Genomic DNA, 26,650 nt, shown 5'->3' with positions numbered 1-26,650 from the left:
ACAGTGCAAAAGTAAAACTATTATTAGTGAGTTTAAAATGTACTCAGTATCTGCCCACACCTTCAGTAACCAAAAGTTCAACTGGCAACATACCAACTCCAAGAAGAAAAGGATCTTAAATTGAAATAAGAAGATCTTCTAAAAGTGTCCTTGCAAATATCATTAAGTTTGTGGCATACAGCCTATAGAGCTGAAAATTTTGTAAACTCTAAGTGAACTCACCTGTAAACTAGGACTTTGTTAGCATGTCTCTTGGGCATCAGAACTAAGTATTAATGCTTTACTATCCCACAAAAGAAAGGGGAAAAGCATCTGCAGAAAAAGCAGATGAGCAAAAATATACAAAGGGCAGAATGGTTCACCGGTGATGCAGACATCTGCTTGTGTTAAAGTATCACAGACAGAAAGGTCACGAGAGTGAGAACAAGGTCCCTTGGCCCCACCACCACTCAGCCTTATGAGTCAGCATTTCAAAAATAAGATGTTTGCTTTATCTTGCTTAAGATACCTAAAGGTTACAGGATAATAAATCCCATGTAACAAAAGTGGCTGATTGGATACAGTGCATAGGGATGGCCAAGCCTAGAGCTGTGATTAATCAAGTTCAATACCTTATTTCCAAGAGCAGTTAAGTGCCACATGTTTCAGAGATTGTTACAAAAACAGCCTGTCATGGACAATTAAGGGAATTACTTCTTCATGGAGAAAATAATCTTTCAGGCTCTGGATCTTAATCAACAGAACCCAGGATTGATCTGTGAATCCAGTCCCTTGCTATTTTAAGTATCCACATCTTGTAATGTCTTTCAGGAAGTGATCAAAAAGAATTGGTTAAGCCTTGAACTGTGAAAGTTTATCACATTACTCTAAGTGGATCTGTCTCCACTGTAACCATGATATATCTACACATTTCTTTTTCATCCCTGAATTCCTCACATCACTAATGTTTTATGACAAAATGCAGCATATGCTAATACCTTATATTTGTTGGCAGGCTTTAATTTTACATCCTTTCAAAGCAGCAGGAATGGAGTCCAACTCAGATTCAGGAACCAAATGTGTTTGCTGTAGATGTCTTAAATTTGAAAGCTGAATTGTTACAGTCCCTGAGGGAACTGGGTTGTTTAGTCTGGACAGTAGGAGGCTCAAGGGGAACCTCATTGCTCTCAATTACCTAAAGGGAGGTTGTAGTGAGGTGGGGATTGGTCTCTTCTGCCATGTCTCAAGTGAAAGGATGAGAAGAAATGGCCTGAACTTGTGCCAGGGGCAGTTAGATGATATATTAGAAAAATTGGCTCACTAAAAGAATGGGAAGGCATTGGAATAGGCTGCCCAGGGAAGTGGTGGAGTCACTGTTCCTGAAAGTGTTTGAGAAGCATCTGGATGTGGCATCTGGGGATATGATTTAGAGGTGATTATGGTGGCACTGTGCTGATGGTTGTACTGGATGACCCTGAAGGTCTCTACCAGCCTTAACGATCCTCTGATGCCTACAGTTAATTTAAACATGAGCAAAATACAGTGTAAATTGATGGGAAGGCCAGAAAAAAACCAGTGTAAATCGATGGGAAGGCCAGAAGCTGGACTTCAAGGACCAATTTTGAACCCAGTCGAAGCCAAGATATTTGACTTAAGAACTCAAAAAAGCCAAATCCACAGACCCAAGATACCTCAGCTGGGCTAAGAGGTGACAACACATAAATACATTGCTAGCAATTTAATTCTGGTTTTTCTTAAAAGCTAGTCTGTTGCCTCAACCACCTCTTGGTGTCTTTTCTCAGATTGGCATTTTGGAACGTAGCCAAGCATTTCTTGAATTGTTGCTGCATCCATTTATGTGCCAAAATATTTTCTGCATGTTAACTACAGACACAAACTTGTCATTGTTGTGCCTGAGCCCAGGACTTGAAGCACCTGTGTGATGTTTAAACTGTAGGTGGTTCTTATTTCTCCATGTGTGGCTGCTATCAGATTCAGCAACATTTCAGTTAGCAACTCAGCTGACTGAAGAATGGAGATTTAATTTAAAATTAGGAAGTTGTACATAATTTCTAATCTGCTTGTGATAGATAATTTTATATTAAATGTTTGGCAACTTTAAGACTGAAAACTTTTCATGCAACTTCTCTTGATTTACAAGTCTCATAATTATGAAAATGAGGCCTGAAATGCTTATTTTAAAGCTTTTTCCTTATTTATTCAAACACAAATGTAAAAGAATCTTATAAAGACTCAGAGAACTCATTTAATTGCACTCCGTTAATGTTAGAAATTTTTGCACTTTGCAGTCTGAAAGTTATAAATCACTTAAAATAAAAAGTTTAGAGAAGAGACTAGAATCTATAATTAAATCTTTGAGTATAAATTTCTATTTTACATAATGTGAATGTGGGCTTTATGGAACTACATAATTTTCTAGAAAGAAGTTTTAAAGGTGATAACATGGAGTGACTGGTGCAAAAAAGAGAGTTAATAGCTATGTTGTAAGCCTGGAGTTTAAATAGATCATGAGTGTGTCAGTCTGCACAGGTGTGTGGGTTGAAAATTTCAGATTAAACTGGCTTTGGTACCCAACAGGGTTTTGGCAAAGTGCATGTTTTCTCCTTAACAAAAAAACTTATTGCATTGACTTGGAAATATCCTCCTCCTAGTTCAGAGATGTGTTTTAGTCACCTCCTGCACTAGTTCTCCCCTACTGGATGCTTTCAGTGGCTAACTTCATTTTCAGGTCATTGAGACTCATGATGAAAAGGCCTCCTCTCTCAACAGAAGGGTGACTCTTGCTTCTGTCATATATAATATATATAGAGAGAGGAATGGAAATTTAAGGCAACCAAACTACAGCTTCCATGAGACATTATGGTATTGCTTTAAAGCTGAGAAGTTAGAATCTCTTGATATGATTTTTGGGGTGGGCAAAATATTTAAATTTCTGCTTGAAAAAATAATAGCACTTTTAAATCGGTTTCAATTGCATATTTATTTAATTTATTTTGGTAACATCTTGAAATGTGTATCAACTAAAAGGAGAAACATGCCTAGCCCAAAATCAGACAAGTGCAGATGGGCATTACACCACTAAGGATGTCAGTTTGGGTGGTTAAATTGCATTTTTTTTCACAGCCACAATGTACTGCAGTCACCAGACAGCTCTGCTGTATTTGCACTCCTCCAGAAGCACAGGGCAGCCTCAGCCATGCTTGACTGGGCTGGCTTGCAGTTGTTTGGTATTTCCAGAATGGAAATTGGATACAGCAATTTCCCTTCTTCCGGTGAAGGAAAGATTATAATACCTTTATTTGTGGTTGCTTATAAAAGTCTCGTTTCTTGACCTTTGTTGAAAAAAAGCTTCATGAAGAAACTGCACAGGCCCAGCTGGGACCCACTTAGTTATTGTGCAAAACCCCTGAGATGTAACTGGCTGCTTAAACACAGAGCAAAGCACGAGTCAACAGGAGCCTGAACCCTTTCCAGAAGGGCTCTTCCATTCTTATGTGTTGCATAAAAAATTGAGGAGAGGGAGTGGCACAAGACTTTTTCCCCATCTCAATCATGGTCCAGTCTCAAACTGACACTGCAGAGTTTTAAAGCCATTTCTGTTTATAAATTCCAAACACCTGGGGCCTACACCATAAAAGTAACAATGTCACAGCTGTAATATCCGTCAGTTCCAGTGGAAGCTGGGCAATTTTCTCAGCACAGAAACATCAATCTTGCAACCTCAGTTCACTGCAACCTTATGATCTCTTGGTTTATAAACCTGCCACTACAGCTTACTTCCATAAACTCAAATTGAAATTGCTTTAGTGCAATAATGTCTGGTCTATTAACTTACAAATTGTCTTGATCCTTTGAAGATGGCAGGAGTTGCATTCCTCAACAAAATCAGAAAAATAATAAAAAAACAATATGTCTTTCCTCTTGCACAGAAAATGTTAGCCTACTGCACATTAACTGATATGAACTCTACAGCACAGGGAAGGAAATCTGTGTTTGGTCTGTTTGGTAAATAAACCCAGAGCTCAGAGCTCGCCTGAGTCACAGGCACTGGTTTATGAGTTAACACATCGTAAGGTTTCAGGGAAGAGAGATGCCAAGTCTGATGACTATCTGATGAGAAAATTTCTTATGGAGAAAAAACTTAAATTTGCTTTAAGTGAATGTTTGAGCAAGTAAATTTCATTTTCCCTAAATACTTATGGCAGAAGAAAATTAATAACATATTTACAATAAGGGAAAACAAACCAGAAAAGATTGTGAGTGATTTTCTATAAAATTACAAGTTAAGAACCAAAAGTTCTTTCAGTAAATACTGTAATAAGTATATTTTCTTGAGTTTTTACCAAGAGCTTTTTGAAGGTATCCAGTAGGCAAATAGGACATACACCCACAGACACCATTCAGCCAACTGTAACACAGAAGAAATCAAACTATTTTTCTCTTTCTATATTTTAATGCAATTGTAATATTATTTTGATTTTAAAAACAACTGGGATTTTTTTTAACATTTAAACTATTTTTGTTTGTTTCTCTGGTTTAAATTCTCATTGGGCTTGAAGTTAAACTATAATCAATCTCAGAAAAGGCATCATGGATCACATCACTACACTTTTTGGGACATCTATTGGCATAGCAGTCACTTAGATCAGCTGGAGAAGTGCTAAACTTTCTAGTGGCTAACTTAAACTTCCTTTCCTTTTTTTTTTTATTCTCTTCCATAGTTATATTTTCTTCTCTCCCAAAGCTTTGTACCAAAGCACACATCAAAGACAGAGCCTGTGATGATGGATATCTGGCGTATTTCTTCTCAGCACTCAGTGGACTTTTCCTAGCATCTCCCAGTTTCTTCTTCCTGACTATATTCATTATCTGCCTTCAAAGCATTCCCACAGACCTCCCTTCTCAGGAGGATCTAAGAGTTCTTACATATTTCCCACTGTGCATTGGCAAAATCTGCTCAGGATTGTCTTCAATTTGTCTGAGCAGTTTAGCTTCATATATTTCTTGAAGATTTTTAAAATTTAAATAGCAACATTGGTTTATTCAGCATACACTCATAATTAGTTTCCTCCTGATTCTTTTTTGCCTCTCATTTCCAAGTGGAAAATTGTCACTCAGACACACTCTTTTAAGAGCAAGGTGTTTCCAAATTACCTGGAAAGATTCACACTGAGTCCAGATGAGTCAGACTTGAAAGAGAAGATATTCTTGTTTTCTTTCAGCTCCTTGTCAACTTATCCTGCAGTCTTGATTGTTTATATGTGAATATTGACTGATTAACACCAACGTACCAGGCTGAGTTCCCAGTCCACTGGTGTGATTTCAAGCGCCATTACATGACACCCCAAACTTACCCAGCCAGTCAGCCTTCCAATGCAGGGTCGGATCAGCCACCTCCACAGACAAGAATCATGCAACTGCACTGCTGTTCATGTCATTTTGTACCTGTAAATCTACTTGCTCAGCTGTGGAAAGCTACACTAAACTCTCAGGAAGCATTTACTTATGCAAGTACGAGACAGGTTGCAGAGCAAAGTGCCCAGCTGCTGAATCAGGGCTGCCATCTCACTCATGATGGGAAAGGACATTGCTGTGAGATTTTACATGATGGAAGTGGTGCAGTGCAGCAAAGCTCTTGGAATAAAAGAGTTTGAAGAATTAATCAGCATGTTTTGAGGCATGTTGATGGCAACGGATTTGACTTGAGGCTAGTCATGTCTGACACTGTCTTTGCTTGCACTGAAGCTATTCACATGGAAAGCATTTTGCCCAGTGTAAGTAACTCACAAAGACAACCAAGACCAGGGTATCTCAGGCTGAGTTCCCTTCCCTCCACTCTTCTCCTTTGAATAAATGAACTTCCTTACACTCTGACAGACAAGGGAGATTAATTCAGCATGTGTGTGCACAGTACACCTGGCAGACACGATAAAGGCTGGCTCAAAGAGCTAAAATGAAACAAAGGCATAAACAATTCTGGAGAAGGACAAAATATGGGCAGCCATTTAGTGGTGGCAGTAATTATGTAAGTAAATGCCAGAACTTTAAAGAAAGAAGAGGAAGATTTTAATTAATATTTAAGGCTGGAAAACGTGAGTATGTTGATTTGACATTTGGAAGGTTAGGTTCCTGTCTTCTCTGGCTGTGATAGATATGGGAATGGCTATTAAAATCTGTTGCAGGACAAATTGTTATTGGTTAAGGGCCTATTGATGCACAGATGTACTGCAACCAAGAGTCTTTTCATTCACTCAGGGCACTAAAAGGGTTTTCATCATTCCTGAGCCTAGCTACCAACATGGAAAAAAGCAAATAGCATAAAGCACTCCAGATGCCTGTAAACATGAACAGTACAACAAAAGCTCAATGGACCTAAACTGGAGTTTACAAAGACTGAACTGCATCTCCAAAGACATGTGCTAGCTGTCCAGATTGGCAGAACATTGTAAAGTCAACTGAATGTCAGATAAAATTGAGTATATTTCATTCTATATCCAAGGGATGCAAAACTCAGTGCTTGAAATTATGGGCTCTGGGATGTCTGTTACAACACAGAAGAAAAAACTTGACTTTATCATAGACAATTCAATGGAAACTTCTGTTCAGTACCTACCAAAATAGCAGGTCAGTATTCAAAATAATTAGAAAAGGAATAGAAGAAGGAAAAAAATCCCAAACTTTATTATGCCCCTACGTAATGCTCTGCTTGCTTAATGCAGTCTTGCTCCTTGTATACCAAAAGTTACAGAACGCAATTAGAGATGAGCTGAAGAAGGGCAAGAGGAGTGATCAGAAATAAACAATGGCTTCTACATGGAGAATGATTTCATCAATCAGATCTTGCCAGCTAAAGCTATGGCTGAAGGCAATGTGACAGAGCGACACAATGATGGCAGCAGAATAAGGGGCAAAGTGTTACATGCACACATTTTCTTTCACACTTCCCTAGATATCTGCTTCTGACTGACATTGGAAACTAGGATCTAATTTAATTCAGTCACATTTAAGTTTTTACCTAACATATCACATGAAACTCAGAAACTGTAGAAGTTACATAGCTCAATGCTGCACAACAGTGTTATCAAATGTTGGGGGGGGTTTCTGCCCATTTGATTAGATAATTTTTAAACCTTAAACAATCCAGAGGAATTGTTTACCTGAATCCAGAGGAAAATGTGAAAAGCATTTTATATTACAGCTGACCTCCTTTTTGATAGATAGAGGTTATTCTTGGCTGGTATAAATGACATAATCTTCAGTATTCTCTTACTTGCACTAAAGACAAAAGGAGCAGCCTCACAGATCCACAGTTAGTTGTAGTTAGTTAGTTATTCTCTTACTTGCACTAAAGACAAAAGGAGCAGCCTCACAGATCCACAGTTATTTTCCCTCACTGTTTTGTTTTTTCTTTTTTTTTGGATTGTACTGAGTACATACATATCTCCAATATGTCACATCTCCAATAAAGGCCATCAGTGATGACCTTTAAATCCAGAAAGGGTTTTAGAGAGTTATATATTGCAGACATTTAAAAAATATGATACAGACAATGATGAACACAGTGGTATCAAATAGTTTCATTTATTGCAGTGATTTGTTTCAATTGCAAGTTTTACCTGAAATAAAATTAGGCAGCAAACTAGAATTTATTCACTTGGAATACTTTGAATGGGCCAGATAAATACTCAACAGCAGGACACGGGCTACTTGCAGTTAGCCAGAAGGCCCCTTCTTTGTTCTCATATCTGACTAATCTAGGTTTCATATCAAGGGAAATCATTTAAGCTATTCAATGATGGAGAAAGAAGAGTGAAATGGGAAAATTCAATCTCATGGCAGTTGAATACTATTAAATCCTATAATCTGCCATACTGGGTAATCCAAAGAATGTTTAGGTTTGAAAACCAATGGCATATTTTCATTCTAAATTATCACAAGTGATGAAACAAATTATAGTTAGTTATGAATTAACCATAATTAATATGAATATATTTTATCAACTCCAGTAAAATCCACCAAGAATTTTTTTTTTTTTTTAATATAATTTGGAAATACAAATTCTTCTGCAGAAAGAAAGTAATGATACAGAGAAATTTTGGTAGCAGGCATTAAAATATTTGTCTGCACAAGGTATATGCTCTAGTGTAAAAGAGCTATATCCCAGTAACACTCATAAGAACTCAGCATTGGAAGGGGCAACCTGATTTCCACTGACAAGGACAGTTTTCTGCAAATGTCAAAAATTCGTAAATTCTAGAGGGTTCACAGAACATCTGCTGTCCATTATTCACACAACACCCTTACCAACCTGTGTGTTAATCTGAAATCCTTCTCAGTTCTTGGCTATCTTCTACATTGTTGTTGTGAGGAAGAGATGTTATGCTTTAAAACAATGACAGGATAACAAAAAGCACAGGAGTAGGGGCAGTCTGAATGCAGGAGAAAGCAACAAGTAACTTTGATAAAATTATGTCTTGCTTTTCCCATTTTAAAAAGTATCTGGTGGAAAAAAGGCCTTTAGGAATGAGAATTATTAAAGTGCAGGTCACATGCATCATTGAACAACCAGAACTCCAACTGCCACCACTGTTTGTGATTCGTCTGCTCATTCCACTTCCAACAGAATTCACGATGCTTTGTGGCAGTCTGGGAAGGTCAGCTAGAGGGGGGATTATCCCAGTGATGTCTGAATGATGGCTTTGATCTGAGATATCCACAGTCCCAGGTTTTTCCTCCATATTTTCCTTATGCCTTTAGTGTTTGAAAAGAATAATCTATGAATTTCATAGCAACTCTATGAAAAGTCTATGAATTTCATATTCAGATGAGAATAATTATTATTTTGCAGAGATAAATGCTGTTTAGCTATTTTCACTGAGTGGCATTCCTTATTTCCCCAATAATGCAAATCTGACCTCTTTATTGTTGGGTTTCAGTCTGGTTTTTTGGGGCTGATTTTATCCCTGATTATTTTAGCTTTCATTTTCATTCAGAATCTTTAATCCTAATGCAAAAAAAAAAAATTAAAAATTTGTATACTATAATTACTACCCATACCACACTACCCCAATCCCATGTGAAAGACCCCAAAGAAACATGCCATTATATTCTGGAATCACAGAGAACCACTGAATTGCTTTTTTTGAGAGCCTGGCCTCTTTTAACCCTAGAAGTTAAGCTTTAAAAAAAAATATATATGTATATATAAAACAAAAAAGATAAACAAAACCCACAGGAAATCTACTCATTCAGTGAATTAAGTGTGCAGATGCTGAGCACAAGTCTCAGAGAAACTGGAGCTCCCATGAGCCTGCTTTCCCTGGGGGTACTAAAACTGTTCAGGCCTTTGCTTAGTGCCATAAATCCTTCTAAGCTTCTGCTTCTGTAGAAGAAAAGCCAAGTGTTGCTCCACAACTCCAGGAATTTTCTGCATGCTTAAAGCCAAATTGAGCTGAACTGGTGTCCTCCATCCTAGCCAAGATCTCTTATCCCTCCTGTTGCCAGCTATTATTACTCTAAGTCCAAATGTGTACCTGTGTTCTCTACTAAGTACATTTTGTTCCAGGGAGATAATCACTGCCACCTCATCTACTCTGCCATCAGCTGTGGACATCAGCAGGCTATTCAGGCATGTATGTGGACATGAGCAGGTTTTATCTGCTTTTTTATGCTTTTCATACTCAATGGAAAGACAGACATGTTACTAATATTCTGCATATATGGGCATAGCTCCTTTCTCTGTAGAACCTGAGGGACTAAAGGCCTTCTACATGGATTCTGCAGGCTCCTGGAAGGCCTCTACCAGCTGTAGTAGTTTAAAAGACTGTTGGATGGCTTACTAAAATGATATCATTAACACCTAATTTTTCCACACGGCTTCATTTTCTCCACTAAGCTGAGGGCAAGACCAAGATCCTTCAGGCCAAAAATCATCACGTTTAGTCCACCTGTTGCTATTTAGAGTAATAGCACTTTTATCACTTTCAAAAGTATTTAATTCTTCAGCTATGTGAGATTACCATTCCTTTCACTCAGCTGTCTCAGGCCATACAGTCACCTCTGAAGAACTCATCCAGCTTCATTTGATGAGAACTTCTTGTGCCTTTTCCTCTGTATATACTGTCATGCTCTAAGACACCTGGCTCTATACATCCCAAGAGCAGCTGGTTTGAGGAAACATCAGCCTCAGTTTCCTTAAATCCTGGTGTTAGCAAGAATCTTGTGTTGTTGATTTTTGACCCAGGGCAGTCATATGGCTGTTCATGGGAGAGGGTTCTTCTAAAAACAACCACCCCACCTCTGGGACAGTTCAGTCCTGAGTCTCAAGGATTGGAACCCAAAGGATGACACTGGAAACTCAGTTCATCATTCTAATGGATACTCAAAAATCACACACATACAGAGATTATTTTGGTACACCAATATTTACTCCTACTCTCAGCTCTGGTAATCTCACTTCCACTGGTAATAATTACCTGGTTTTCCTTTTGTGCTGTCAAAATGACTAAAAATATTAAACTATATGAACTTTTCTTGTCCTTGCTAACATGCCTCTGCTCTGCCTCTAATCATCCTTTCCTCTCAGTTTTATATGGATTACCATAATTAAGTATTGTTTCCAGTTTGCTCTTAGCTTGAAGTGTGATGCTGGTTCTCCTTCAGAGTTCAAGGAGGGCTATTGTGTTTCAAAATCCCACGTGTTTCTTCCAATTCAGCTGGGGAAAAAAAAAAAAAAAAAAAAAAAAGGACACTACCCTTGTCTTCAAACTTTGCCTCTATGAAGTGCAGAATGTCTCTCAGCAACATGATATTGACATGGCTGAGCCTTTGTCTGTCTTCTCTTGTCTCTGAGGTCCTTCTGTTCTTGGCTATTTCACGTTGTTACAATCTTATATTAAAGTGCAGGAAGCTCATGTAGACTAAAGCCATGACAAGGGCTAAAACAACTCCTAAGACAGGGTTTCAAGAACAAGAAAAAGCAAGTATTTGAAGGATTTGTCCCACTACATCCCACAGAGTGAAAAACAACAGAGGAATATATACATAACTGTACGAGTGCAGCATAAGAAATGGTTACACAAGCAGTCCAGAAAATTACAAGACTTCAAGTTTTGGTTCAGGTCAATGAAACAAAGAAGAGTGTGTTGGTAGTTTCACTGCTCATTAATATGGTACTAACTTGTTCTTCGATAGATGTGAGAAAATAATGTTATAAGATGTTTAAAAACTGTGAATGAAGGTCTTAACCCAATAATGGAATTAAAAACCACTACAGATGTGTATTAAATTCAAATTTGTGGTGACAGACAGAATACTGCTACCTGTCCCTAAGGCTTGACCTGATGGCTGTGGCACATGAGAAGGCACAGCAAAAGTCAGGAAACAGGAAATTTTTTCACTGAAGATGAGGCTGGTACATTCTGCATGGGTCTGCTAAAGGCACCAAATGTCTCAGTAGAGGATGAATGGGGATACATTTTCAAAGTCACTACATTTGGCAAATTGGAAAGCTAAGTTTACACAATCAAAGCTGCCTGAAGCATAGTAGCAGATGGCATTGCAGACAGATGCTAGGAAAAAATGCTATTTTCTGCAAACATATATAAGCACTGAAAAGCCATTTGGATGAAAAGGTGTCCCCCTCATGTACTAGTTGCTAGCTGCTTTTTCAAAAACAGGGCACAAATGTACTTTTACTTTTCCTTGAAAAATGGATAATACAAATAAAACCATGTCTCAGTTTATGCACTAAGGTATTAAGACAGAAAAATTAACAATTTGTATTTGAGTTCTGTCTCAGTTTCTCTCTCTTTTGTTAACCTTAAAATATTCTATTAGGAAAAACCACTGACTTCTGAGTTTGACAGTACTGGCTTATAGCTTTCTTGAAGACTGCCAAGTATGTGAACACAAACACATTAGAACCCTAACATTACACAATATTTCTTAGGCTAGGTAACAACCCCATCTGCTACAAAACTTTATTTACATGTGGAGCTTTTTATTGCTTCTCTCAGAATATCCTCAGCCCTAAGAATCAATTTTCTTTTTTAAACATTGAAATACTTCAACAATGTCATGTTACACACATATAATCATGTTAAATATGGTGTGTATTTCAAGTTTACTGTTAACACACAGCACACAAAACTGTATACTTTTCCATTAGAAATCAAGTTTTTATTAATTTATTCTCATAACATCGTTAATACCATCCCTCTGAAATTCTTATTTAACAATCTCCATTTTCTAATGGAAGATGGTTCCATGCAGTTTTCTGCTGTATGATGAATACTTCATCATACAAGATGAATACTTCATTGTAGTGATGTCACTGTTATTTTTCACAGCCTTATTCAAAGACATCCACTCTTCTCATCATTTCCCCTCTCTTCCCCCCACGCCCTCAAAAAATCTCCACCCAAACCCAAGAGAATGCATGAGAAGAAATAGAATCAACATTGTCTTATGCTACTATCCAATCTCTGTTAAGGAAGCAGGGGATCTTTAAAACTAATTCCTGCCATGGAATACATCTCTGACCAGAAGAAATCCAGGCTGTTTTTAACAGCCATGTCTTTAAGTATACCTATAATGGAGACCACACTTGTAACTGGAGATTACGTTTTAGAGGAAAGGCAGGGAAAAAATGGACCCTGCACTTTGGGGTCCTGAGAGATCAAACTTTCCCCTCTTGCTCTTACTCTACATAGAACTGATTGTATAAGCAATCAGTTATTGGCTACAGTCTACTTAGTGATAAAAAGCCCACCATGAATATTTTAGCTTCTTTTTCTAACTTGCCATTTTAAAACAATGTTGAAAATACTATCAAATTATTTTGATGGCTTGATGATCTTAACAGAAGAAGAAGAAGTACAATTAAATTTAATATGGACTAGACAATTTAATCAAAAAATGTATTAATTGTATTTTTAGTCATAGTGAGCAGGAGATAAAATAAAAGCTTCCAGCAAACTTAATACACTGTTCAGAAATATGAAGGATAATAGTTCTTCTCATTAGTAAAAGCTATCACCACTTAAGGTACTAAGCTTTTTGTTACAGCAGAAAAATCTGTCTGACCTTCACATTCATCTACTCTATTGGTATATTTTAGTATTTTCCTTGCAAATACCATAGCAAAAAGATAATTTATGGCAGCTTCCAAATATGTATGGAGTTTTAAATTGTCATTCCATCAATCAGTGCCTCTTACTCTGTTAGAAATTGACAGGAAATAACCCTGGCTTAAATCTTTCCAAGGTAAGCCTCATTAGGCAATGGTCAAGAGGATTCAATCCCAGTACTATTACTCAGAGAAATTCATGAGATCTACTCTCTCTTAGAGAGAAGTAAGTTTTGTGGTTAATATGTGAAAGATGATTCAGAAGTATAAAAGGCATTTTAGACAAAGTAACTTACACATGTCAAAAGTACAGTTCTTGAGAGAAGATGTGAATTAAATGAGGAGCAACCATAAAATCTGTCTTAAAATATCAATATACATTTTTTTTATTTCTTTTAAGATTTATAGCAGCAGATCAGAGTATATTTTAAGGAACATATTTTAGCAGCTCTATGGCAGATGTTTGGTTTTCATAAACCAAGCATATGGCTTATGTTTAAAATAAAACAGGTGCTGTGACTAATTATACTGCAAAGTAAAACCAGCATGTGCCTGTATGCAGAATTACCAAAGTCATCATCCTTGAACTAGATCTGGCTACTTAATAGTGTTCATTAGTTGGCAGAAGTTCCCAGGGCTGTCTATTAAGGCAATTTCCAAACCAGCTTGTCCTAGATTGGGAAGGAAAATTTGCACACCCAAACAAAAACTGCAACAACATTTTCTGCTTTTAGAATAAAAAATAAAACAAATGCTCTTGATTTTTCTTGTACATGACTTTGGAAAACAATAGAAAATAATAAACAAATAAAGAAAATAAAAGAAAACATGCTTTTTTTTGTCGTCCATGAGCTGTTGTGTAGTTCACAACAGTAAACAGTTCCTTCTATTTGTTTTATTAAATAGAGAACCTCATTGTAACCAGTCTGCCTCTGACTCTGTGCCAGTGTGAGTATTAGAAGGAATGTTTAAATGTATTTTTATGAATAAAGATGAACTAAGTCACTCCACGTTTTGTAGCAGTTTTCTTGCTTACGGGAATATCTCTATGAGCAATCTCTATCAATCCTTCTCAAAATGCAAAAGAACACCTTCCAGTTTCTAGGGAAAACATATACCTACATGTCTGCTCACTCACAAAATATCCATGCCTTGATGTGCTCAAGCTTCCTCTTCTCCAGGTCACAACTCATGTAGGACCAGGAGCATGTTTTCAGAGCAACTGTGGTAAGAAAAGGCCATATGCTGAAAGGCACACACATAAAATGCTTTGTAAAACATGAGTTTTCATATAAGCAGCTGTGGCAGAGATGTGGTACACCTTCTCTAATACCTTCTCTAACCTACAGTACAATCTAAGAATACATAGTGTGGACTTCCTTTCTCTGTTCTCTGCCTTGTCTTTACAACAACCACAGGACACTCAGCTGGGAGGTGATATAGACAGAAAACTACCAAATAGACATTAGACATTTTGTGCCAAATTACATCTCCCTAGTCCCAGCTGGACTACAACTAGAGGGTGTAGGTCTGTTGCAGCCTTATCAGGTGTCCCAAGGCATCTCAAATGACACTGATGCACAAGCACCTGAGCACTGCCTCATGATTTGCAAGGTGAAAATCTCAAGAATATTATAAAGATAATGTTTTCCTGAAGGAAAATCATCTTCAGACTTCTGTTCCTCTCAGCAGCTGGTTTCTGCTTTCACCTATATCACTGTTTCTTGGCCAGGAGGGAAAAGAATTTCTCCATTGGCAAGCCCTTCGTGAGCTGAATTTCTAGCACAGACTTGAGAAGCCTTAGCACAGCTCTTTCCAAATCTCACACAGCTGCAATTGTGCCAAAGGACTCCCATCCTGTACCCAAGAGAATACATAAACCTCCTAGATGGGCTTCCTTTCATATTTCCATCCTAGATGGGTTTCCTTTCATATTTCCAATATTACAATGCTGGTTGTAACCAAAATCAGCACTGACAGCTTCAAGGAGAAGCCAAGCCAAATAACAACAACTTGAAAAATTACAAGAGAGGGAAATTGGAACTGAAGTGTTCATCATATTTTAAATGGATCCCTAGAAACAGGAAAACATTGCTAGTAGGAAAGTTGGAAGTAGTACAACAAAGACACATTAAAATAAGTGCCCTAAAATTTACTCCTAGAACCCTTTTCTTTGCAAAATACAGGTTGCTGATAGGACAGCTTTTGTACTGGATCCTTTTTACTCTAGATGGAGTTGTTAAAAAGAGAATTAATCTATTTAGGAATTGTAATTAATAGTAAATAAAAGTAAAACAAATTATAGCCTAGAGTTCAAGAAACAGAAGAGTATGTTTTTCAGATAAATACCAAACTCAGGAAATGCAGTGAAACATTTTTTTAACATGAATAATAATTTAAGCTGCATTTATATAAAATATATGTTGCAGTGATTATTGTAATGTACAAGTCTATGTGTATACTCCAACAAGCCAAACCTTTGGAAAAGTGATGGATTGTGTATAATGTAGGACTAATTTTCCAGGTCTCACTTGCACTGTATCCTTCCTGCAATAGTGAATCATGAAAGCGTTTACCTCGATATTTTGAAATTCATTTGCTCATGCCAAGCAGCACTGTGAATAAAGATAATATTAATCAAGAATCCATTCAAGTGGCAGTCTGTCAAGACAGATAGAGTTCATGGCTATATTTTTTTGCTGAATGTGCATACATACTCCTAGGATTTCATCAGAGCTGTCAAATTATGTCAGCTCTAAAATTTTGAGTATATCCTGGCTTCAAGCTGCCAGAATCTGAGCTTTCATTCTTCCTCTCTCATGCTGCTTTGTCAATTTTATTACATCTTCTACTACGTTTGTTTGTCATCAGCAGGAAGAGATTGTCATGTCTTTGTTCAATTCCTTCTTTAATAGCTCATTCAAAAGAGAAATGGAATGTACACAGGGAAATAAATGTGACTGCTGATTATTTTCCAGATTCCTCTAAAATATGATGTTTGCTTAAGCTTTGGCTGAGACAGAAAGCTATTTTTGCATGTAGCAGTGCAAGAACCTCCTTCAACTTCCCTGTCAATACACCAAACTTTCATTTGAAAAACAACTGTTGGGAAGGTACATTTGCCTGTAGTTTATGAGCCAATTCTGTATTAGACTTTCTTGACAACACTAGAAGGAAGGTATCTTTTTGCCTGAAATAGTGGCTTGGAATTTTGGACATTTGTTCATAAATATAGTGTCTACAATAATAATCACAGTAACCAGGGACTTTGGTAAGCAGTACTGAAAGAGGAAGAAAAAATTAATTTGGAATTAAATCCTGAGCCTGCTCTTGGATACCCATGTTAGGAGGTCAAGTGCTTCCAACTAAACAATATTAAGGTAGCTGCTTAAAAATATGAATGAGGTCATTTTTCTTCCTGGTGTCAGCCATCAGAAAATATAGCAGCACTCATATCTGACTGGGGATTGGACCTGAAACAGCCTGACCCTTCCCACTGTGATTTTAAAAAGCATGTGTGAACAACTACACACATAGCATGACAGAAAAAACTCACTGCACCAACAAAATGCTGAGTACTTAAAATGTTAGTGCTAATGGGAATTTGCTGAGTGCAAGCATTCACTCAGGCTCTAGCAGAAGGAATATTTTAATGTGTTGCAAATGTTCTACCAAATAAGGCAGCAAGAATCAGTCTAGAACACAGAAAAAAGTTCAAAAATGCCCATTTTATCAAAAGGTACTGGAGAAAGCAATTGTCTGTAAGTTATTTCTTAGGGGTCATCCTTTATTAATATCCACACACCATATTCCATGAGAACAATCACTTTCACAATGACATGTAAATTATGTTCCATATTCCTGCATACAAACTTTTCCTTACTCTTTAGCGTTCCATTCATTTCTTTCCCCATCTTGAAACTTGGCCTTTTAGTCAATGTATTCATGAGTGCAAACGCATCATAATTTCACTGTGAAATATTTCTGATTGTGGTTGTTTAGAAAGGTTCATGTCTAAGATCTGTGCTTGGGCAAGAAACTCAGTTTGGACCTAGAAAACAGAGAAGAAACAAAAGCTAAAAGAAAGTGGGGAAGAAAGCCTTCCTGTGAGCTGGGAGGGAGGATCCAGAGGGGCTGAAGTGGGTTCTGAGCCACGGGCAAGGTGGGGAAAGCCAGCGGAGTGACCAGGAATGGTCAGGGCTGGTGGTACCCCCAGGGCCAAGACATTTTTATGCCATGAAATATCTAGAAAATTTACTCTTCAACATACTTTTAAATGATCATAAGCCACGATTTGAGTTGGATGTTAATGGAAGCACTATAGCAGGAACCACTGCAACAGATGGAAGGAAAGCCTCACAAGAAGCTGGAATGCAGGAATAAAAAGGCAATTTATGTCCTTTGGAAGCAGTTGTAGGCAACCTGGGAGGACTACAAGGATGCTGGGAGGTTATGCAGTGAGAAAATAAGAAAGGACAAAGCCCAGCTAGAACTTAATCTGGCTACTGTTGTAAAAGACAATAAAAAATGTTTCTATAAATACATTAGCAACAAAAGGAGGGCTAAAGAGAATCTCCCACCTTCATTAGAAGCAGGGGGAAAATGTGGTGAAAAGGGAGAGGAAAAGGCTGAGATACTTCATGTCTTCTTTGCCTCAGTCTTCAATAATAAGAACAATTGCTCTTTGGGTACCCAGCACCCTGACAGGGGCAGGACTCAGCCAGGACAGCTGACCTGAACTGACTGAAGGGATATCCCACATCACAGCATTGGGCTTAGCAATAAATCTTGGGGAAAGGAGGAGGAAGTCACAGGTGTTTCAAGTTATGTTGCCTGCCTTCCCAAGTAATCATTACTTCTTGCCAGTGGGAAGCAGAGAACAAATCCCTTTGCTTGTGCATGCAGCTTTTCTTCACTAATTAAGCTGTCTTGATCTTGACCCACCAATATTTTACACTTTTGCCCTTCTGATTCTCTCCCCCATCTGATGGAAGAGTGAACAATGTGGGGCTTAGCTGCATGCCAGGCCTAGCCCAGCCACCACCACTGTCATAAATCTATTTCTAAATATAGCAAAATAAATTAAAAAATCTTCTCACCATGCTTAAATAAGCGTAATGAGATGGAAGGCAGTAGCTAGAAGACTCTTGTCTTCATGTGTGGTGATGAACAAACATTTTCAATGCTATTCCTACTGAAATAAAACTGCATTGGACAGCAAAATCCAGACTTGGTAGCACCATATGTGAGCATTCAAAATCCCTTTTTGTCAGTCACAATTCCATCAGGTCACAAGCTGCACAAGATTTCCTCTGGATAAACCACTGTTTGAGTAACCTCATAAAGCTGTTGTTTGCAATTTGGGATGAAAACTAATCACCCTGAAGAACACAATCTGCTCAAGCATTCCCAGGAAAGCACAGAAGGATGTCTCTCTCCATCTGTGGGTACTACTGCCCTTCAGAGGTGATACACAGGACACATCCATGGGGTGTCTGGACGGGGATGCTCTGCCTCCTGTTTGGGAAAGCAGATACAGAAGGACAAACACATGCAGCCTGTCCCTGATAGATCCATCTGGGAAATCTTTGATGGCTCTTCACTCTCACTGGGCTTCTCATCCCTGCCTCTTGTTTCCACTAGACAAGACTATATTTTGTTTTTTCTCCTCCCAAACTCTGCTATCCTAACCTGTCCATTATTTCCTGAGTTTTTAGTAGGAATATTTACATTCAAAAAAAGAAGTTTCACCAGTTAAGAAACAAACAAACAAAATGTAACAAACCAAGCAAACAAAATCCTCTCATAAATTCACAGAAAGAACTCCAGCCAGATTTTGTCTCTCTCACTGCATTTCCCACCTATATAGGGGCTGTATTGTAAAGACACTTTCACAGCTGCTCTTAGTGGAGCATCATCTATCCACACACACTGATGATGATCATCAGAAGTAAATCAGTGAAGCTGCAGTGAGTGCAAGCCTACCTTACTCTCCTTTGCAAAGCCTAAAATATGCCAAAAAAAGAGAAAATGTTTATTTCTGTTTGCACCTGGTTTACTTTTCCATTGAACAGGCCAACTAGACTACTGAGCCTATATGAGGAAAAACAGTTGTCAACAAAGTCATTCAGGCCATGTAAAACAGAAAATGCGGTGCTCCTTTGAATCAGAGCAAGGATAAATCTTGGTAGGGAATTTTTTGTGATAAGAACGAGGTATTACTAGCAAGGGAAACCGGGCATAGGACACAGTGTAAAGGAGAACAGATGTGTCACCTCATTGGTATATACTATTAAACTTTCTGTTCAAAAGCAGAAGACAAAACAAAAACTAGCTAGACATTTTCGAAGTGTCTTCTAAAAACTAGAGTTCAAAAATAGTTCAACTCCAAATTTAGCTTGCTGGTGGTGCCATGCTGAGAAGCATAGAACCCTGAAGGTGATGAAGAACTGAGAAGTTTCCTGTCAGTGGAGCAAATACAAGCAAAAATGTGTAATGTTGCTTGAGCACCTTTCTGAGTCAGAAAAACACTCTCAGGCCAAGCTGGCCTTCTCTGGGCATGATTTGACCCCTTCAGTATCTGGGCACCCAGAGTAAATAGGTTGAGGTGGCCACTCATGACCACATGTGGCACATTTCAGTACTTTGTTATCCAATTGTTGGGATGCGCTGGCAGTTTCCCTAAGCTTGGCTTACACCGTGATCAGGCCCAGATCTCAAGTTACACAACTTTTCTGCATTGGTGTTACTGTGATAGTAAATGGGACACTGGGTCCAGAAGTGATCCTCATCTTAAAACAGTTATAATGTTACTAGCATTCAAATCTATAAGCAGTTCTTTATATCAGTCAGAATGAAAAGCTTTTACTTACTTCTGTTAGAAATTATTGTGTTTAATTCTTATATGCTTTTGAGTTTATAAGTGACTGCTACCCATTTGACTACACTGTAACTGAGCACAGGACTTTTCATCTTGGCAATTTTTCTCCCTAAGAGGGAATTCTACCTTTTAAGGCTTGTGTTACCAAATCAGTTGTTGTCTGATTTTGTCACTTCAGACCAGCATCTCTTTTTCTTTCAGTGGCTGTGTTTAACATGCTTGTTCTGCCAATTCTATCCCTTGTCAGACTGGATCATGACCTTTTCTGGCTGCTCTCTGCTCCTGAAATGGGATTTGTGGCTGGGATTACAATTTAAGATATTTATCCCCAACTTGACTCTATTCTTATTTCTCAAAAATAATTTTCTTCCCACTGTGTTTATATGCCTGAAATACTGTTGAGGACTTTCAGGCCACCAGACAAATTCAAATTTAATTGTTTCATTAAATAGTTCTACTCTCTTGAGAAAACACTGGCAGAAACCCTGCCTATGATATTAAACAAGAAGTTGGGTGGGAGATTCAGAAGAATGACTGCAATATTATCTCAGTTTTAGTATAATAATTGTTAGGCAAAGAAGGAAAATTTGCACTGCCTTTAGAGAACAATTATGAACCACGAGAGGAGGTGAGCTCTCTGTTTGACACCTAATTTCAGCTACTCTTTCTAAAATGTTCTTTTTTTTTTTAACTGAAATTCTTTCTAATTCATCCCAACTGCTTTGCCACTATCACTCCTGGTTCTGCCACAGAAAGAGCTCAACAACACTTACAAGAACTTCAAATAAGAAGGTGCTTCTCAGCTCTACACATTTCCAGTCCTTCATTAAAACACAGACACAGACATCTCCCCAGGATACCCATTTACACAGGCATGGTTATCAAAGAGCTGACCTCAGCAGAATTCTCCAGAGAACTGTGCATTACACCACGAAGAAAAGAGATATTCGATGTCTCCTTCATCCTTGAGTCCAATGCAAGCAAGTCTAGAAACTACTCCTAGCTCAGAGACCACCTCTCCCATGGAGACAAACAACTCTCCCGTGAAACAAGAGCACAGAACTGGCCCAAGGTTTGTGTATCCAGTCCTCAGCAGAGGTGATCACGAGGTTATATCCTGGTTAGCAAGGGCTCTCTTCATAACGCTGTGCTTAGTTTTCCTCTTCATTATGACATTTTGACAGTTTTTGCATCTAAGTTGGTACTCCAGGGGGGAGATGTCAGTGCTTCCTGACTTTCAAAAGGAGTAGCCTGAAAACACAGGATTTTTGAACAATTTTTTTAACCATCTCTGCTGATAAATGTTTCCAAGCCTCAATATTTTCTTTCACCAGCAGGCTCTGATAAACATTTTAGCACCTCAGTTATAACTGAATAAAAGGTATAGATGATAATTTAGCACAAGCATATGCTGGGATATTTAGGATAAGTAATTCACAGAGCCAATTATGTGTCAAGAACTTGTTATGTGAATTTCTAGGATTTCTTTTAAGTTATTCTAGTACAGTAGTTTCATCCATACAAACCTGGCAGTTTGATAGATTAATCTCAGAGAGATACTATAAATTGCATTAAAATAGGACATGATTTCCACATGGGAGACTATGTTGTGACAGAATATGAACTGGCAACAAGCTAAATATGAATGCAGAATTTACCTCAAAAATGCACATGATAAACATTCTCTGAAACTATCTGTGGAACAGGAATAAGACTAGAGCTATACTTAATCTTCTTTAGTTGTTGTTTTTTAGTTTTTGTTTTTGGTTTTTTTTTTTTTTCTCTTCTATCCTGTCTGTAATTTAGCAGCAGTTTACTCCAGAAGCCATGTGTTCATGTGAGGCCAAGTTACAGGTCCTAGCAGCTGTATCTCCATCCTCAGATCATTTATTCTGAATTTTTAACCTGACCAAAGGGACCACAGAGAGAAGCAAAGGCTATTGGAATACGAGTTGCATCCATTTGTGCAGAAAACACCCTTGATTCTTAGTTTTGCTGGAGAATGTCCTCTAAATTCCTGATATAAAAACTTCACAGAGAGAGAGAAAAGGAATAAGTATTTGAGCTTCAAAGTATTTCTGCAACTTCCTCCCACAATTTTCCTGATACGACCCACAGTCATTTCAGATCCAGCCTTCTGCTCTGACTCTTCTTACAGTCATGTGCTTTTCTGTCTGGAGTCCCAAACAATTCTGGTAATATTATCCACTGTGAGAGGAAAATCCACCTGATACCTTTTCAGACACCATGGATATGTCTCAGCTCTCTGGCAATCTGCATTTGACAAGTGTATCCCAGGTCAAACGACCTCTGGAAAGGGCAGGGGATGAGGAAAATGTGCTGTTACAGCTCTATCTGAAAACAGCCTGCCAGCTCTGGAAAGTGGAAAGCAGACTCATTATCCTCAAAATTGGATTCACATGCTATCCTCTGCCCTCTTCCATTAGCATCAAGAAAATTCCCTGGGTTTGGCTCAGGAATCAGCCATCCAAACAGAGACAGCCCCTTTCAGTACAGGAGAAAGAAAGGTGACCCTATTACTTATTATTTGAAAGAGAGTGCAGCTATTAAAGCTATGATATGCAGGCCACTGATCATAAATTACACTTTAACCACATCTGGCAAGAGAATTCATACTACTCAGTTTTGCAAGAACCTGTTTCTTACTTAGTATTTTTCTATGAGGTGATCCTTTGGAAGTTGGTATTACCACTTGGAATATACTACAGTATCTTTTGCAGAAGAAGCACCTTCCATTCCTCCTGAGCAGTAATGTTAACCATAATTATTTTGTTAAAATTCAAGATCTATTACCTATTAAGATTTGTTTAGAAAACTTCCTGGCCTTCAATGTCTTATTTCATATCATTCAACGTTGGATAGACACATGAAGACACGTCTTCTTTCCGCTTGCTTTTGCATGAGGAAGTGCAAAAATTGATTTTCCTTTTTTGCTCTAAAGATTTCTGCTCACTGTTCATTTCTTGTTTCTGAGACATAATCTGCTGCCTTCTTCACATTTTTAATGTCTTGCTAAGGGACTGAGGAACTTGTTTGTGGTGTTTTCTCAAGACTTGAGTGTGTAGCAGGTACTCAAATTAATTAAGAGTTAAAAACAGACAACGGAAAGGGTTTTAAGTAACCTGGCTAGAAATCTATGTCTTCTTTCTCACTTTGCACTTTGCACTGCTTTTGTTCTTCTGATGATAAAAACTTGTGGCTTTTGGTTATCCATAGAGTCCTCTGGGGAAAAGAGAGTAGACTGTGTCTGTGTTTCTGGTGGGAAACTAGAATACAAATTATTTAAAACAAAAAACCAAAATAAATAATTCAGGCTTACTTTTTCTAAATAAAGAAACAAAAAGGAGATCACATGACTGAGATGCAGTGTCCATTTAAACTCTATTAAAATTTGAAATATTCCAAATAAACTGCTCTTGCAAAGGTTTTCCTTGTGATGTACACCCACAGCAGCGCACAGCAGCAAAGCCAGCCTCCAGGTTTAAGAAGGGCCTTTTATGCTTGCTCCCCTGAGGGTAGGAATGGGGGGGATGGGCTCCAAGTGTACAGAGCCCATTGCATCCCATAGTGGCCATGTGGCCCTGACATGCAGGGAATGGTGATCAGAGACATCAGAACTCGCAGGCAAGGATCACCCCTTCTGCAGCTTGCCTAGATGTGTTCTGACAGGAAACAAAAACACCTACCAATAACTGAGGTTGTTGCCTGACTGCAAAATCTCATTGCTTCCAAAATTCACTTTTGGCTGACTCAGTCCAAGACCAAGTGACTCTCTTCTGATCTAAGCATGTATGGAAGGACAATGTACCATTCTTAGAATCAAAAAATTGTTTCTTCTGGAAAATGCTTTTAAGATTATAAAGTTCAACTGTTAACCCAGCATATAGTAGCTCACTGATATATAATCCAATACAAGAACTGCAAAAGTTGTTTTTAAAATGTCTGAAAATTCAGATCTCAGTCCTTCTGTTATCATTTGTTTCTTCTTCCAAAATAAGTAATGCTGCTGAAAGGGTTACTTACAGAGAGCTCAAAGAGTGGTTTAGACAATACATGCTATGTCTGACTACACATACAGGGCCTCCAGCAGGAATAAAAAAGTGCCTTTCAGGAAAACTACAAGGAGAAAAACTATGAGGATTATTTTTTTTTTCCTTTGAATAATGAAGTAAGCACCCTGGCAGGAGAGTTGTGTGCTATATTTATTCCTGCAGTGCCAAGTTATCTCCTTGAATACATGAGGTGAAGGGGAAGGCAGACAGCAGATAATGCTGGACATGGTAATAGGATATGGAGTACAATGACAGCTGAACTTGTGTGTGTTCCTCCTGGACCAGTTCAGACCCCATTGGGGTCTGCCTGTCAGAGACATGGACATGGAAAGTCATCAGCCCCCCCTTAAAATATAGTTGAAAAGTGATATACAATCACAGCCAGCTTAATCTTTTCAGAAATACATGAATTCATGTGTCTCTACTGCATTGCAGACCACCATGTATCCCAAAGAAGTGTTAAGCTTTCTCAGCTCCATGGGAGAGATGTTAGATGTTGGGTTTTACTCAGCTGTTGCTTTGAGGTCTGGGACACAAAGGCAGCAGAGAGCAGGGATTCAGGGTCCTCGACAGGAGCCCTGTCTGACACTCTAATCACAGAATCATAGAATCATAGAATCATAGAATCATAGTATGGTTTGGGTTGGAAGGGACCTTAAAGATCATATAGATTCAATCCCCACACCATGCACAGAGACACCACACGGCTTAATCCTTCAAGGTTTTCTCAGACACACCGAAGCACCCTGGTTGCCCTCCCAGGCATCCTGAAGCTATACTCCTGCAACATCAATGAAAGGGGTTTCCCTGCCTCTCCATGGCTGCAGCTGAAATCAGTAATAGGACAGCATATGACGTAGCTGAATTACTAAGGCAAAAACTGTGCCCGAAAGGGGAAAATGTAGAAGGCAAATTCCTTTGCTGCTGCTCAGATCACAGTGCATCAGGTCTGTATTGATGATGGCCCTCGAGGGAAGAATAAGGGCAGCAGGTGAGGGAAGGCTCCATGTCCTCTCGCTGTTGGACTGACCTGTGTGCTGTAGGGAAGGGTTAGCCAGGGGCTGGCTGCTGGCTGCTCAGCTCCACAGCTGTTCAGTGCCTGGGGTCATTGTGTCTGTGTCTATGGATACCACATGCTATCAGCAGCCAAAACAGCAGTACACTGAGTGAATAAGTCTAAAAACTTATATAATAGTCAGAGTAAATTTGGCTGTGTCAGAAGGTTGGAAGTTTTTTCCTACAGGAAATTCCTTGAAAAGCAAAATCACCCGAGCTCCAAAATTATGCCATGGCAAAGTGCAGAAATTGGTCTATTTTTTGAGAACAATGCTGCACCAGCAAGTGGATGGTCTAGGAAGGTAATTTAATGCTTCCTTTTATCAGCAATTTTATTTTCAGCTGGACTCCAGCCCCTGGCAAATAGAAAATGGCTTCTCTTCAGGCACAGTAAGTGCCAACAGGCTTCTGAATTCCTTCACACCTCCCTCTTCCCCAGAACTGAACTGAGCTGCTGACCTCAACAAATGCTCCACAGAGACAGCAAATGAACCATCCTCCACCATCCTGCCATGTTCTCAGATACTCCCTTCATCTGTCATGTATTGTCTCATTACTGGAAGCTGCAAATGTCCTTGGGTTTTCAAGGTCAGCTTTTACTCCACAGTGCTATTTCTGAGAGTTGTATGTTCCATGAATAGCATCCTCCTTTTTGAACAAAAGACTCATATCAGGAGGGTACATGATCCTACAGAAAAGGTGGATTTAAGTGATAGCAGTGAAGATATCAGTGAAGAGATACACATTAAACCTCCTCTCAATACTTATATCCAGGAAGATAGATTATTTTGACTGTAGGAGAGGAACAGCTTTACCAAAAGAAAATGAAGCCCCAGATAATTTGTTCTAGGCTACAAAGAAAGCCAAGGAAGCAATTCTCTGTTTCTTAGAAGACAATTCTTCCCATTTATTTACAATATAATTCTCTGTTTTAGTGCTTTCAAAACGCTTTGTTCTAAGAAATCCCTTGGAAAAAGTCACAAGAACAGATTTTGTATTATGTTTCTAATGACTTAATTTTCTGAGATCATCATCTTTTTTCTTCTGAGAGAACTTTGTGCTATTTCCTTCAGATTTCTAGTCCCAGCCTATGGCTAAAACACGTTGGATCCATCCAAGACATATAGCTCTTGTCTTACCTCTGATTTATGAGGTGTCCCCAAGCAATTCTAGTAGAAGGACCAGGTGAAATTCTACCTTCCAACTAGCCATATGCAGAGCTGACTGCTGACTGCTTTTTTTGCAATAAACACTTCCAGGTGTGTCTGAACAAATTTGCCCATCGTTGCTGTGAGTGAAAACAGACAACCCCAATGCAAAATTTCTGACTTTTTATGTATGTGGAGAACATAATTCTCCATGTGGCAGCTGGAAATGGAAATTGGTGAAATGATCACAGTGTGTCAAGTTATGGCAAGCCTCACAGCATAATCTAGATCCCTCTTCCAAAAAAAGCTCCCCTCTTGCAATTAGCCAAGCAGCATATCTGCACAACTGTGCAGAGAGAGAGAA

The sequence above is a fragment of the Lonchura striata genome, chromosome 2, assembly GCF_046129695.1.
Source record: "Lonchura striata isolate bLonStr1 chromosome 2, bLonStr1.mat, whole genome shotgun sequence".
Classification (NCBI taxonomy): domain Eukaryota; kingdom Metazoa; phylum Chordata; class Aves; order Passeriformes; family Estrildidae; genus Lonchura; species Lonchura striata.
This window is presented reverse-complemented; position numbering follows the sequence as displayed.